Consider the following 16,529-nt stretch of genomic DNA (forward strand, 5'->3'; position numbering starts at 1 on the left):
CTGCACACAACTGCATACTTGCACACATGCCCTGACACATACATCTGCACACTCATGCATGGGTAAGCACACACATGCACAGATGCACACAGATGCACACACATGCACATATGCACACACATGCACGGATGCACACACACGCACACACATGCACATATGCATACACATGCACACACATGCACAGATGCACAGGCATGTGCACACTTGCACACACACACACACACACACACACTGCCCATGCTTGCTAAGCAGCATTCTCTCCAGTGATGGAGGAAGGACCCTGAGGTTTGGCTGGATTCTGGTGCCCCAGCTCAGCACTACAGCCAGCTGGCTTGGGGCCAAGGGCTCAGGGACTTAACAGGAAAGGGTCCTGGTGCCAGTTTGCTGCTTGATTTGGGGAGGCAGAGTTGGACCTGGGCTTGCTCCTTGAGTATCTGCAGCCTGACCCTGGAGCTGCAGGTAGACGGCGCCTGCACCACTGAGTAGAGGCTGTTCAGGACATGGACTCCATCTCTGCCCCCAAATCCATGTTGAGGCTGAAGGTGTCCAGCTGCCAGCCTTCTGACTATTTGCTGGGCAGGGGATGTTTGAGGATGTCCAAGGAGGCTGGGGTGAGGTAGATACCCTCCTGGCCCCGCCGGGTCTTTGGAGGTAGGAGCAATGGCTGCTGTGGTGAGTCCTGGAGGTTGGATCTTTTGTCACAGTTACTGCGGGACAGCCCCCAAACAGAATTTCGAGGCATCTGAGAATCTTAGCATCTCCACGAATCTCCAAGTGTCTGAGATGAGGCCAGGTGTTGGCAGGGGTAGTTATAATTCCAACAGCAAGAGGAGGGTCTTGAAGCTAGTGTGGGCAACGACCCCTGGGAATATTGAAGGGACGTGGCCCTTGAAGGATGAGGTGCTGACCTGCATCAGTGGGAGCAACTGCCTGTTCATTCACTCATTCATTTAGTCTGCAGAGATTAATTGGACATCTGTGATGGGGAGAAGGCAGACTCTATAATAATGGCCTCTCAAAGAGACACGTCCACATCCCAATCTCCAGAATCTGTGAATGTGACCTTATCCTGAAAGAGCATTTTTGGAGTTGTTATTAAGGATCATGAGATGAGATCGAGTAATCTTGGTGGGTCCCGATCCCATGCCAAGTGTCTTTATGAGAAAAAGGCAGAGAGACAAGACATGGACAGAGAGGAGAAGCTGTATGAAGACAGAGGCAGAGATTGGAGCGATGCAGCCACAAGCCAAGGAACAACTGGAGCCCCCAGAGGCTGGAAGAGGGGAAGAAGGATCCTCTAGGCCCCTTAGCGGGAGCACAGTGCTGCCCACCCCTTGATGCCAGACTTCCATCCTCCAGAACTGAGAGACTAAATGTCTGTTGTTTTAAGTCACCGAGTTTGTGGTCCTTTGTGATGGCAACCATGGTACTCAAATACAGTTAGAATAAAGTGACACAGGAGACTTGCAGGTGCCTGGGAGTGGAGCGAGAAGCCCCTTGTCTAGCTGGGGTGGGGTCCGGGTGAAGGAGAGGGACTCCAACTTCAGGCGCCTGGGGAAAAACACAGTGCATGAAAAACAAAGACCCCAGCAGAAGGTAGATCCCTCTCCCATCTGCTCTACCATGGATCAGTGAGTGCTTCAAGAAATGTTTGCTCTTCCCCCAACTATTGTTGGGTTACGAGTCAATGACAAGCATAGGATGAGCGGATACTTACAAAACACGCTTGGTCTGGCACAGAAAGCCCCAGAAACAACATCACTGTGATGCACTAGCTGCCCTCCAGGTCATTGCTAACCTCCAGCTGGGGGTACACAGAGGAGCATGGGTGCCCCAGTGCCTCACCTGAATGGCGCTGCCCATCTGCCCTGGGTGAATAACCTTCTAACCAGCAAGAGAGGCTGCTGTTGACATTGTCATTCCATTCCAGCGATGTTTTAAGACTGACCTAAATGGAGCCAGGCTCCTTGTCCGAGCCCTGGGCTATCTCCTGAGTCTCTGACCTGCTCCCTATAGAGCGGATATAGTAGCCTGGAAGATGTGTCCTGTCCTTTACTCCTGGCCCAGAACACTGGCTTCCTGAGAGTTTCCTTAAGCTTCTATAGATGGGGCCAAGATTCATTCTTAAATCTATGAAACAAGGGCTCCCTGGAGATGCAGGAGAATCCAAGGGGTCAAAGAGTTTCCAAAGTAAAAGCTTCCCAATGAAAGAAATGCTTCTGGGGCTTCCTGCAGAGCTAGGGGACATACTGTGATCCCAGGTACCTGGCCATGGCCAGTCTCCGGCCTTGTGGGGACCCTGTTTCCACAGTGCCCAGGGAGAACCCATTTGCTCTGGGGATAGGCTGGCTGCACATGCTGGCATTGCAAGGGGCAGGCGGCCCCATTCCTCATGCCTCAGCTGAGTACCTGCTTTAGCTAACCTCTGAGTGCTCCTTCTGTGCCAGACCCGGACCTCGTCTTTGAAATTTTTTATTTCGTTTAATGTCATGGAAACTTTAGAGGTGACAATGACGGTCATCATTCTTATTTTGCATGTGAAAACAGGTAGATCTGATTTATCTAAGATCACCTGGGTCACATGGGGCAGAGTTGGGCTCTGGGTTTGGTCTTTGCCATGAGCCGTAAGATTTGATCATCTCCTCGCTGGAAGGAACGTGCCAGGTGGCTGCGAACAGGTAGGGAAATAATTTATTCTCAAAGTGGCCCTGGATTGGGGCCTGGACGTGTCTGTGCCCATCTCCCCTTCCCTCGCTGTTGTCCGACCATGGCGCTCAGGAGGACTGCAAGCATGACAGTTGAACAACAGTGCCCTTGGCAGGCGTCTTGCTTTCAAACAGATAAATAAAAATACTGCCACCAACTCAAGACAGCCACTGGCATGTCATCCAACCATGTGGGGGAATTTTACACAAATTCATTTATTTAGTTTGGGGCTGTTTTGGAATCTGGCTTTAATTTAATTTGTTGAGATTTGACTCGATTAAAGGGTATTGATCTGGGGTGCCTAAAATTGCTGCCATTTGTCAATAGTGGCTTGCTTGTAAAATCTCATTGTTAATAAATCAAGTCTCAGGCTGCTCAATATGTAGTTATTACAGTTAGGATACAGATGCAGGTTTTGCCCTCTGGCACCCTGTGACAGATGAATATCATTAAAAGTTGCAAACACTCTTTTGAAAGAGTTTGATCTTTGCTTTTATATGGACTTTCCACCTCCAGCTCCCCTCCAATGTGGGCCTCAAAAGAAAAGTTTGAAGAACTTAGAACAGTTGTCAAGTCTCAGGAAACACGACCGGACTTAAGGCAGCTGGAGCAACTCTGGGTTGGGAGACCACTTGGGATTATTTAATTACTTTGTGGGGTAAATGTTCTCCTAAAGTCACCTGGGGAAACCATGTCTCCTTAGGAGGGTCCCATCTTTACAGGACAAGAACAGAGTGTGCTGGGCAGGCTGAGCTTTGTTTAGTTCCGATTGCTTTATTAGGACAAAGTGTGGCAGACGGCTCCTTAGAGCAGCTGTAAGGCAGCAATAATGGCAATCAATTAATAAACTGTCCAATATTTATGAATCACCTCCTTTGTGTGAATGGCTGTGCTAGAGGCTTAATAAATATTTGTTAGTACATATTTTTGCATTTCAAATAAGAAAGGTCGCCACCCCAGAGAGCTGGAACTAAAAAAGACCTGGGAATTCATCCAGTACAGCACCCTGAATTATAAGGGAATTTGAGGATCTTTCCCCAACGTAACATGGCCCAGGAGAGGCTGTGATCCAGAGACCCCCGGCACAACCACTGCTCCTGCCCCTGAGCCTGTGCAGGCTGGCACCGGTGCTCCAAAAGCAGCCTTCATTGTGGGAGAACTTTCAACCTGGTCATTCAGGGTTTGTGGAGAGCACTGCCCTGGCTCATCTCTCTCTTCCAGGACTCTGACTTACTGGCAGCCTTGGAGGGATCCGTCCTGTTGACACAGAACTCCTCTGTTTTGATTCTCTCACACCGTGCTGGCGCAGGATGAAAAGTCCTTTGAAAAGGCTCTCTCCCTTCTGAACACTTCATCATCTTCTCATTTGGAATCCGGAGAGCCTGGCTTTTCCCTCCTTTCTCTCCTTTGTTCTTTCTTTTATGTGCTGCAGAAATGCCTTGGGGGACAGTCTGTGCTTGGTGCCGGCTCTGGGGCAAGGGTTCTCTGCCGAGTGCCCCAGGGATGCAGGGGTGGTCCTGAGCCTGGCCTCCACAGGATGGACATGTTTTCTACAGGCAGCTGATTTAACGGGGGCAGTGAAGGCAGAAATTCCCAGCAGCCTTTGCAGTGGGAGAGGAGCAGCATTACAAGATGCTTGACAGAGGCGGTTGGGGTGCGTTTATGTTACTGTTTACATGTCTTCTGGCCTTGGGGCCTGAGGGCTGGCCTCCGAGCCTCCCTGGAGGTGTGTGGCTGGAAGGAGCTCCAGGGCCAGGGAGGTAAAGCTTCCTGCCTCCTGGCACTTTGCAGCAATTCCAGTGACCGTGCCTCCAGGATTGGGGTGCTCTATCTTCAAGGCGAGCCCTGGCAGGGCAGAAGGTCCGTGCCAAGTGCACATGAAGGATCTGCTTGGAGCTGTTTGCAATGCATAGAAATTGGAGAGCCTTGCTTTTCAGCATTATTCTTTTATTCATAGGCCTGCGTGTGAGAGGCTTGTAAATGACATTACCAAGTTTGCATTAAGCAGGTCTGGCAAGGCTGGCCGGGTTTCTACATTTGGGGCTTCATGCCGGGGGCTGGACTGGCTGACGGGCCAATTGCTTTATTAGGCATCTTAAGGATATGCTCGTGTCTTGGCTTTTTAATCTAAAAGTCATTAAGGGGCTCTGTGTTGGGCAGAAATTGATGGGCACTCCCCTCTGTTTCTGTGTCCTTGGCACTAATTGGGAGGGCAGGCCTGGTCCCCGAGCCCCAGGCTCACTTCCTCCTAAGCCTTCAGGGCAGATGCTCACCCATCTGGGAAAAAGCCTGGGGCAGGCCCACAACAGGGTTTATCTCCTCTTCCTTTGGGTCTGATCTGTTCTCAGTGGGCTGGAGCTGTCTTCCCTGTTCAAACAGAGCAGCACCGGCTGTGGGGAGCGAGACCCATTCTGGCCTGAACTAGAATGTGGGGAGGGTCCACCAGCCCTTGCTTTCTCCCAGCTGCCGTTTCCTCTCCTGCCTCCGAGTGACATCATGATGGGAGCTTTAAAGACCTGGGCCCTTCAGAGGGGAAGCCAGGAATGTGCATCACAAACACAGCTGGTCCCAGGCTGCTCTGTGGGGGATTGGCAGAGTACACTGCCCTCTTGCCCGGTACGGAAGGAGACAGTGATTGTTTGGCTGTGGGTATGGCACAGACGCTGGCATGCGGTAAGTATGCACGTCACCTGTTTGTTGAATGCATACATAAGGGACTTAGTACTGACTCCTGGTTTCTGAGTCACTAGCACTGACAAAAAAGAGATCTAAAATAATTCTCTTTTCTCTCTTTTTTTTTTCTCTTGAGTCAGAGTCTCTCTGTGTTGCCCAGGCCGGAGTGCAGTGGTGTGATCTTGGCTCTTCTGCAGCCTCCGCCCCGGGTTCAAGCAATTCTCTTGCCTCAGCTTCCTGAGTAGCTGGGACTACAGGTGCCCGCCACCACGCCCGGCTAATTTTTTGTATGTTTTTAGTAGAGACGGGGTTTTACCGTGTTAGGCAGGATGGTCTCGAACTCCTGACCTTGTGATCTGCCTGCCTCAGCCTCCCAAAGTGCTGGGATTACAGGCTTGAACCACTGCGCCCGGCCCTTCTTGAGCTTTTTCAAAGCCAAAATGATACGCATTGCTCTAGTGAACACAGCACCCTCCTTCTATTCTGTAGGTGTCTGTGGACATTTTATATATCTGCACATTAAGGAGGTTCTACGGTCAAATAAGTTTAGAAAACATGAGGATAAACAGAAAGCCAGGTAGCCTGAGACCCGAGGCCACTCATGTCACCGTAGGAGGCTCTGCCAATTACCCTTGGGGACACACACACCTACGACTCCAGCCTTAGTTCGGGATGAACTAACTTAGTGCAGGATGACCTGCGGCTGCTTCCAACAGCCGTGTCCAGCCTCAGAGGATGAAGGCGATTCACATTTGAGGCTCTTCAGAATAATGTGCCCGGCTCTAAGGCAGCTTCCAAGGAGGACATTCAGCCTGCTGTGGCTGTGAAGATATTCAACCCGACGTCATCCACTGTGAGGCGGAGGTTGTGGCACTTTGTGGACAAAGCAGCCGGGATTCTGTCACCTCGCTCCGCATACACCAGCATTTAATGCAAGGTGTGAGTGAGGGCATGTGTGGGTATATCATGCCTGTGTGTTTGAGGGTGCAGGGGCTAGCGAGGTCCTGACAAAAGAACTTTCTTCTGCAGATCATAGAGGTGAAACGATTCCTGTGCCCAAAAGGGATTTTAAAAATAGCTCGAGAAGCTGAAGGCAAGACATAACAGACAGTTCCACTCGATTTGCTGCCTTCAGCCCGGCTGCGTGCTGGAAACATTTGGTCCTGCTGAAGCATGCTTGTCTGGCTCCGGCGTCAGGGCTGGGTGTCTCAGAAATGGAAATGCAACCTTCTGGCAGCACTCGCTTTTCCTGTTGCACTGACTTGTCGCTTTGTTTGCTATCTTGTTGTACACAGACAGCACAGGGGCCGCAGGCCTTGGGTCAGCCTGATGCTGTGTGTATGTGTATGTGTGTGTGAGTGTGTTTGTGTCTGTGAGTGTGTGTGTGTGAGCTGAGTCAGCCGAGGGACTTGTTCTCAGCACCCCCTTCCCTTGCTTTCAAGTGGATCCCGCCTTCACTTTGTGGCCCAAGCCAGATTTGGCAACGGGGAACAAGCCATCTAGAAGCTCAGGCAAGTCCTTCCTGCCCAGAAAAGGCTTGGGCCCCTCCTCCAAGACCTGTGATCAAACCACTGGTGTTACGCTGGCTAACGTGATGGACGTACAAGCAGTGCAATCGCACAACGCCCCCAGAGGGGCCTCTGGCATGATTTAATGCTTTGCTGTTGCCATCTGGAAATTCACTTTTTTTTTTTTTATGTTTAAGTTTTATTTTAAGTTCAGGGGTACATGTGCAGATTTGTTATATAGGTAAACTTATGTCATGGGGGTTTGTTGTACAGATTATTTCATTACCCAGGTATTAAGCCTAGTACTGATTAGTTATTTTTCTTGATCCTCCCCCTCCTCCCACCTTTCACCCTCTCATAGGGCCCAGTGTGTGTTGTTCCCCTTCACATCTCCATGTGCTCTCACCATTTAGCTCCCACTTTAAGTGAGAACATGTGGTATTTGGTTTTCTGTTCCTGCCATTAGTTTGCTAAGGATAATGGCCTCCAGTTCCATCCATGTTCCTACAAAGGACATGATGTCCTTCTTCTTTATGGTTGTGTAGTATTCCACAGTGTATAGGTACCACATTAAAAAAATCCAGTCTACCACTGATGGACATTTAGGTTGATTCCATTTCTTTGCTATTGTGATTAGCGGTGCCGTGAACATAGGCGTGCATGTGTCTTTATAATAGAATGATTTATATTCCCTTGGGAATAGGTCTAGTGATGGGATTGCTGGTTTGAATGGTAATTCTGTTTTTAGGTCTTTGAGGAGTTGCCACACTGTCCTCCACAATGGTTGAACTAATTTACACTCCCACCAACAGTGTGTAAGTGTTCTTTTTTCTCTGCAACCTTGCCAGCATCTGTTGTTTTTTGACTTTTTAATTACAGTCATTCTAACCGGTGTGAGATAGTATCTCACTGTGGCTTTGATGTGTATTTCTCTAATGATGGTGATGTTGACTTTTTTTTTTTCATATAATTTTTGGCCGCATTCTTAATAATTTTTTATTTTTGAGTTTGTGTTTTGTAAGCTGCATCATAAGCCCCTGGAGCATGACCGTGGACAGAGCAGATGCTGTGACATGCGTCCACTGTTTCTTGCCATTCCACTGGCACGCAGCATTCTTTGAGGCCCCATAAGTGCAGAATTTGAGGATATGTCGGAGATCAGCAAGACTCAAAGTGGGTGCAAGGTCGGTGTGCTACGTCTGCAACAAAGCAGGCTCTTGGCAGCTCTGAGAGCCACATTCTCCACTTGAACTAGAACTTGCTTCGAAAGCAGAAAGAAGGCCCTGGCATACTAAGAAACAAAAACCGCCAAGGAGCTGTCTCGTGTCTGTCCTAATTTGTGTTGCTCCCGGTGTAGCCAACCACTTATGCTGAAAATATGATATAAAAGGAAAGGGAGAGAGGCAGCCCAAGCTCCTTTTGCTTTCAGTCCTTGCTCATCAGGAAGCCCGAGGCAGGGAGTGGGGGTAAATGTACCTGACCGAGAAAGGAAATGGAAACAGCTGAGTTGGCTTAGCACAGCGTCTCCACTGTTCTAGTAAGAACGGGATCCATGTACAAGCCACACCATAGGAATTGTGCAATTTTGGTGATTCCATCCATGAGATAAATGCTCTTACATTTGCATTTAAAACTGGCATTGCACAGGATAAAGGTGAATGGTAAAATCCACACTGATGACTTACAAGTAAAATTTTTGTTTACTTGTTATGGGATTACGTAGCAAATACATATCATCATCCTGTTGTGATTATTTTTATTTGCTATGTAAAAATGCCTTTCTTCCATTGCTTTTCTCTCTACTTGTCATGATGATTTTCATTTGCTGTGTAATGCTAGGACCTTGAATGGCACTTTTTTTGCACTTGGCCTTACCAACAATGGAGCTAGCAGGGGTCACACCTTCCTGTTCTGCGGTTTTGGGGCTGAGGTTGCAGATGGGAGTTGTCCTCAGCTGGGCCTCAGTAACTGCTCTTCCTCTCGCCTTTTCTCATATGTTTCTTTGAGGCTGAGCTCCTTCTCAGCTCTATGCAAAGCCCCACATACCACACAGAAACTTCTAAGAGACAGATGACTAGGGTCTCCTTTCTGTAGACCTTCCTCTTTCTGCCAGGATCCGCCCCAGAGCTACTCAAGAACTTTTGGTGCATGTATGTATGCATGCATGTATGGATGGACGGATGTAAAGATGGTGGATGGATGAATAGATAGATAGATGGTGGAAGTATGGATGAATGGATAGATTGAAGGATGGTGGATGAATGGATGTATGGTGAATGGAAGGATGGATGGATAGATGGATGGAAGGAGAGATGGTGGGTTTATCGATGATTGGATGGTTGGAGGCATAGGTAGATGGAAAGATGGATGGAAGAATGGTGACTAGGTGGTAAATGGGTGGATGGATGTGTGGATGGATGAATAGAGGGATGGTAGATAGATGAATGAGTAGAAGGACAGATGGTGGATTAATGGATGAACACATGAATGAATGGAAAGATGGTGGATGTTTGGATGGAAGGATGGTGAATGGGTGGTGGATGAGTGGATGGATGGAAGGATAAATCCCTCATATAGTCATTGAGTGCCTTCTCTGTGGCAGACACTGTTCAAGGTGCAGAGGATGCATCAGAGAACAGAACAAACAAAAGCCCTGTCCCTGAGGAGCATAAGCGTGCCTAGAGAATGAATGAATGAGCAAACTAGCTAATGCTCCGTAGTGTCTGCCCCAGGAAGACTTCACCTAAGTTTGGCACAAAAGCAGCACTTACAACCAGGCCGTGTGCTACTGGGCACAGCCTGGTGTGAGAGAAGCCTGGAGAGTCGTGGGCATTCGGAGAAGATGAGTGAGGTGGGGGCCATTGTGCGGGTGAGAAGGCTTCATGCAGGGTTGGGGTGGGGTGGGCAGGTCTTGACCAGGAGAAGCTGTAGATGATGAGAAAGTCTGGGGGGTGGACCTGCCTGCCTGGGTGCAAGATGAATGAGGACAGTTTGGGGTGGGTGAGGCTTTGTTCATGAGATAGGGAGAGAGGGGTCTGGCTGGAGTCTGGGTGGAGAATAATGACCATTTTCAGGCTGAGGGGGCCTGGAAGCTGACTTTGGTCCAGGCCAGAAGGCATAAGAAAGAGAATCCCTAAGAGCCACTGAGTGGAGACCGGTGCCATCTCCACAGTAAATGACAATGGCTGCCCCATGCCTAACTCCCAATTCCGAGGCAAGGGGCAGCATCTGGGTTGGCCTGGAGAGGTTTCTGTGCCAGGAAAAAAGGTGCCCAGGCAGGCAAGGGGCAAATTCACCAACAGATCCCACATGCTCTCCCCTTCTCTCCATCACTGTCCCTGGAGCCGAGCGCTGGACAGTGTTGCAGAGACCTGGGACTTGCGCCTGAAGTGAGGACACAGAGGGAAATGTCTGCAGCCCCAGCAGGGTGAATGCCCGCCACAGAGGCCTGGAGCTTCCCAGGCAAGGTTGGAAAGCAGCCCCACTAAGATCGAGGATCCTCTTCCTCCCAGCCTTGCCAGGGTGCTGCAAGGATCAACTGAGATAATAGGGGTGCACACACATGCCTAGGGTGCTACTCACATGATCATCAGCGGTGGTCTTCTCCTGGGAGTGCATTTTTCCCAGGGGGACAGGTGGGAGAGCCTGAGGCACCGAGCCCTGGAGGACTGGTGGTGCAGGCAGGGTGAGGGTGTGGTGGAGGGAGGAAGCCCTGCTCCTATGGCCTCACCCTTCTTGGGGGAGTCACCTACTGACATCTCTTACAGAGCCCAAATCCAGGGTCCTGCCTGCTTGTTCTGCTGGCCCTGGCCCTGGCTACCTTGCCTCCTTGCCCAGTACCTGGTCAGCTATCAGTGTCCTGGTGTGCCTGGGTAGAGCTCCAGAGGAGCTGGTTGACTGGCTGGCAACAAAACAAGATGGGCGCCAAGTGTCTGATGAATGGACGGGGTCTCTAGTGGCACCCAGGGCTGACACTCACAGGGCCTGGCCTGACCCTGTGTGGGTTGTAGGCAATGGGCTGCCTTTGGGTTTGGACAACCGAGTTCACTTTTCCTAGAAATCTGATGTTGGACACCAGCCTGGGTTTCTGTAATAGTTTTCAAATACGCCTAACGCAGCCACCATCAGGGCCCCACGCAGACTTTGCGGAGATGCGGTGACCCTGGTATTTTATTCCTCGCTAACCTTCAATTTTTGTTCCTGACCTTTCTCCATGAAATATTTCAATATAAATAATGCAGTTTTGCAAACACATTGCCCTGATTACTTTGTAGGGCCCTGATTCTCCATGTGTGAAAGTCTCTGAAGTAAGTAGTAATTTGTTCCCCTTTCTGGTAATTGCTGTTTTAGAAATAGCTTCTTCAGACGTCTGCCTCAAATTGGCATTGCCCCGACTCTCCGTGCGCTTGCCAGACGCAGCTGCTGTTTGCACGGCTCCTGCAAAGTCACAGTGCAGAGGCCTGGAGGCAGACAGTCCTGGGCTGTGGACAGTGGGCTTCTTGCCATCACCTGGTCCAAGGCCTCTGCAGGTAACCCCTGTTTAGGTGCCCAGAGAGAAGAAAGAGGCCCCGTTCCTCTGCCTGCTCCTCTCAAGTTTGAGGCTTGTGATGTCAACAGCTGCCAATTTAGGCCTGGATCTGAGCCCAGCTCTGACAATGTGCTGGCTGGACAGGTGAGTGCTGACTGCACAGGTGAGGGCTGGCTGGACAGCTGAGGGCTGGCTGCACAGGTGAGGTCTGACTGGACAGGTGAGTGCTGACTGCACAGGTGAGGTCTGGCTGCACAGGTGAGGTCTGACTGGACAGGTGAGTGCTGACTGCACAGGTGAGGACTGACTGCACAGGTGAGGTCTGGCTGCACAGGTGAGGACTGACTGCACAGGTGAGGTCTGGCTGCACAGGTGAGGACTGACTGCACAGGTGAGGGTTGGCTGGACAGCTGAGGGCTGGCTGCACAGGTGAGGTCTGACTGGACAGGTGAGTGCTGACTGCACAGGTGACGGCTGGCTGCACAGGTGAGGTCTGGCTGCACAGGTGAGGACTGACTGCACAGGTGAGGGTTGGCTGGACAGCTGAGGGCTGGCTGCACAGGTGAGGTCTGGCTGCACAGGTGAGGGCTGACTGCACAGGTGACGGCTGGCTGCACAGGTGAGGACTGACTGCACAGGTGAGGTCTGGCTGCACAGGTGAGGACTGACTGCACAGGTGAGGACTGGCTGGACAGGTGAGTGCTGACTGCACAGGTGAGGTCTGGCTGCACAGGTGAGGGCTGACTGCACAGGTGACGGCTGGCTGCACAGGTGAGGACTGACTGCACAGGTGAGGTCTGGCTGCACAGGTGAGGGCTGACTGCACAGGTGACGGCTGGCTGCACAGGTGAGGGCTGACTGCACAGGTGACGGCTGGCTGCACAGGTGACGGCTGGCTGCACAGGTGAGGGCTGACTGCACAGGTGACGGCTGGCTGCACAGGTGAGGACTGACTGCACAGGTGAGGGTTGGCTGGACAGCTGAGGGCTGGCTGCACAGGTGAGGTCTGGCTGGACAGGTGAGTGCTGACTGCACAGGTGACGGCTGGCTGCACAGGTGAGGACTGACTGCACAGGTGAGGACTGACTGCACAGGTGAGGTCTGGCTGGACAGGTGAGGGCTGGCTGCACAGGTGAGGTCTGGCTGCACAGGTGAGGACTGACTGCACAGGTGAGGGTTGGCTGGACAGCTGAGGGCTGGCTGCACAGGTGAGGTCTGGCTGGACAGGTGAGGGCTGACTGTACAGGTAAGGACTAGCTGGATAGGTGAGGTCTGACTGGACAGGTGAAGGCTGACTGTACAGGTGAGGTCTGACTGCACAGATGAGAACTAGCTGCACAGGTGAAGGCTGACTGGACCGGTGAGGGCTGGCTGGACAGGCGAGGGCTGGCTGCGCAGGTGAGGGCTGGCTGCACAGGTGAGGGTGTGTGAAAGAAGTACAGCTGCAGTCCTGTCCTGGAAGAAACTTGCAAACAGATTTGAACCTGGAACTTGTCTATCACACTTGTCCCAAAGTTACCCTTTCCTTTAATTTCCAAAATGAAACCATCCGTGCCCCCTCACTGGCTGTGCTGCACACCCATGGTTTTTGCCACTGATTCTCCTCTCTTCTGGAAATGCTCGGCACGTGTCCTCGGCAAGACCACCGAGTGGCGATGGGTAATGTCAGCCAAAGGAAAGGAATCTAGGGGCCAAAGTGTCCACAGGCAGATGTCAGTTTTGTGAGGGCAGACCTGGGGACCACTGCCGTGAGGGCCTCAGATCGAAGACAGAAGGACCACACACAGCAGAGCAGTGGACCAAGGCGTCAACCCAGAGAAGAACGCGGTCAGGGCTCTGCAGCTCTGTCCTGCCGCAACCCAGCCCCTCAGGGCTGTTGCTGGGGGTGCAGTGCTAAGCCGCAAATCTGAGCACGCTCTGCAGCCAACTTCCCTCCCACGTCCTCTGACTACTCCTAGGGCAGAACTCCTCACCAGGCAGCCGACTCATCCTTCTACCCATTTTTTAATTCATTCATTCATTTATCTCTCTGCCCACCATTCCTCACCCAGTGTGTTCATTTCTGCAGCCTTAAGGGCACCACTTACTGCACAATCCACCCTCTGTCAACATTGGCAAGCGACTTGCCCAATGACAGTGTCATCACACAGCTGGTCAGAGGCTGCATCTGGCTTTGAACCCGGGTCTGCTGGTCCCAGGGTCCCTGTAGCCCCGATGATATTTGAGCTCCATTCCTCCTGGAGAGCATCTCCTCCCCTTGGCAAATGCCTGCTGGTGCTTAAGAAAAAGCTCAAAATGTCCCTTCCTCCACGGAGCCCTCCAGGCCTGCTCCAGGCAGTTTTCACACCTCCCTTCTCAGGCTCCCTGGACACCCTGTGGTTGCTCCAGCCACACTGATGAGATCCTGTGATTCGTGTTTGTCTCCTGAGGGCAGGGACTGGATCTCGTTGATCTCCATGTGCTCAGCACCCATGCAGGTCCTGGTATATTGTAGGTGCTCAATAAATGCTCCAAGAGTGAATACATGAATGAAAGAATGTGCAGGGATGTCTCCGTGTGCCCTGGAAAGCCCTCCTCTTTGCAGTGTGTGTGGCTGTCCATCCAGGGGGTGGGGGCTGCCAGTGTCACAAGTGGCAGACCCTTTTTTCCCTGCTCCTGGGTAGCTGCTGTGAAGGAAGGGTCAGGTGGCCAGGGGCTTCCAGCCACTTCCAGGGTAGCTGTATCTAATCGAACAGGAGGACTGCTGGGTGAAGATGGGGGAATCCTTCCTCCCCTCCAAGGAGCTGGGCCCCGTTCCCATTTACCAAGACAGAGCAGAGCATGTTAATTCTCGGTGGCTATTTTGAGCCCTTGGTGATTAATTTCCGTGGAAGGTTAGAATCCAGCAGGGGGAAAAAAGTCGATGGCTAATCTATTAAGCTCCCGGGGTAACTTAATTTACATGTTTTTAATGATTAGTTTCTACCTGAACATTCCAGAAATTAAGTGGGCCTGAATCGCGGAGCACATTCCCGGTTGGACTCATGTAAGTAGGGACCAAGCCAGGAGGATGAATACAGGAGCACCTTATCCGGCACGAGAATGACATGAGTGAACTCCCCAAGGCCCGAGCTCCTTGCTTCTTAGACATTTTCCTTGGCGATAAACTGCCTGCCTCAGTCTGCAGAGGGCAGAGACTCTCCAATCCATCCTTTCCGGAGATAAAGAAACCCTGCCCAAGTCCTCCATGATGAATAAATGGCAGGAGATATCTCTACCCATTTCTCCAAGTCAAAGTGCAAATTCGACAAGCCTCCCCCTCCAGGGACTGCTGTACCCCAACCCGTGAAGTCCCAGGCAGTCCCAGGGCAACACGGTTGGCCAGGAATGCAGGAAGACTAACCAGGTGACTGGGATCTCCTCTGGCAGGTGATTTGGGGCTAAATTGGAGGACTCCATAATGTTGTCTTGAGTTGCAAATAGTGGAGCCTCCGTTGGTTCCATTGGTCATTGTAAGGAAGGAGACCACTACTAATCCTGCTGCCCTCCTCCCCCAACCTTGCCTAGTTCACAAGACAGGAGGAAAGAGAGAAAGCAAAATGTTAGAAAGAAACAAAAGTAAGATAAATAGCCAGACAACCTTGGCACCACCACCTGGCCCTAGGAGTTAAATAAAAGGAGTAATAAAAGCATCAACTCCTGATCTAACCTACTTGTGTTATCTGTAAATTCTAGACACTGTATGAAAAAAGCATTGTAAAACTTTTGGTTCCATTAGTTGATGCATGTAGCCCCCAGTCACGTTTCCCATGCTTGCTCGATTTATCATGACCCTTTCACGTGGACCCCTTAAAGTTGTAAGCCTTTAAAAAGGCCAAGAATTTCTTTTTCGGGGAGCTCAGCTCTTAAGACGCGAGTCTACCGACGCTCCCGGCCAAATAAAAAACCTCTTTCTTCTTTAATCCAGTGTCTGAGGAGTTTTGTCTGCGGCTCATCCTGCTACAGTTGCACTAGGTTGAATCATGTCCTTCTGAAATTCATGTCCACCCAGAACTTCAGAGTGTGCCTTATTTAAGAATAGGGTCATTGCAGATGTGCTTTGTTAAGATGAGGTCATACTGCATTCAGGTGGGCTCCATTCAGATAGGATCAGTGTCCTTATGAGAAGAGAAGAGGCACAGACAGAGGGGAGATGGCTGTGGGAAGACGGAGGCAGAGATGGGAGTGATGCAGCCACAAGCCAAGGACTGCCAGAGTCACCAGAACTAGGAATGGATAAGGAAGGCTTTTTCTCTAGAATCTTCAGATACACGGGGTATTAGTTTGTTCGCACACTGCTATAAAGAAATACCCGAGACTGGGTAATTTATAAAGGAAAGAAGTTTAATTGGCTCGCAGTTCTGTGTGGCTGAGAGGCCTCAGGAAACTTACAGTTATAGCAGAAGGTGAAGCAGGCATGCCTTACATGGCGGCAGGAGAGAGAGGAGAAAGTGAAGTGGCAAGAGCCTCTTGTAAAACCATGAGATCTCACGAGATTTCACTCACTAGCACAAGAACAGCATGGGGGAAACTGCCCCTGTGATCCAATCACCTCCCTCCCTCAACACATGGGAATTACAATTAGAGAGGAAATTTGGGTTGGGGATACAAAGCCAAACCATATCACATGGTGTAAATGCAGCTACTCTGCCTCTCCATTGCTCCTGGAATTGAGGCTTGCAGAGGTGCCTGCCTGCACCCATCCTGGAGACGCATGCTCCTAGTTGTCCATTCATGCACACCCATGGGAACCTCTCCCAAGGTGGGGGTGGAGCACATGGGGACTCTGCCCACCCTACAGCAGTGAATGTTGTGAGGAGTGGACCCTGGAGGGCTCTGCTGTTGTGGGGCTATTTCCTCAAGCAGCCTGGAGGCTCTGGGATGACAGAACCGGCTTCTCCTCCTCTTTGGTACTCCTCTCAATGATGCCTGCTCAGGCAGAGTGAACAGGCAGGGGCCCACCCTCCTCTTCTGGACTGTTGGGGTGGCCACACAGCTCCAAGGCCCTCTGCTCTGCCCCTGCCTGGCCTCTCATCTCCCGTGGAACTCAGGCTTCCCCGTTGCATTCCCTCAGCATCAAGCAGTGTCCAGGGAGC

Source organism: Macaca fascicularis, chromosome 1 (genome assembly GCF_037993035.2).
Source record: "Macaca fascicularis isolate 582-1 chromosome 1, T2T-MFA8v1.1".
In the NCBI taxonomy this organism is placed as follows: Eukaryota; Metazoa; Chordata; class Mammalia; order Primates; family Cercopithecidae; genus Macaca; species Macaca fascicularis.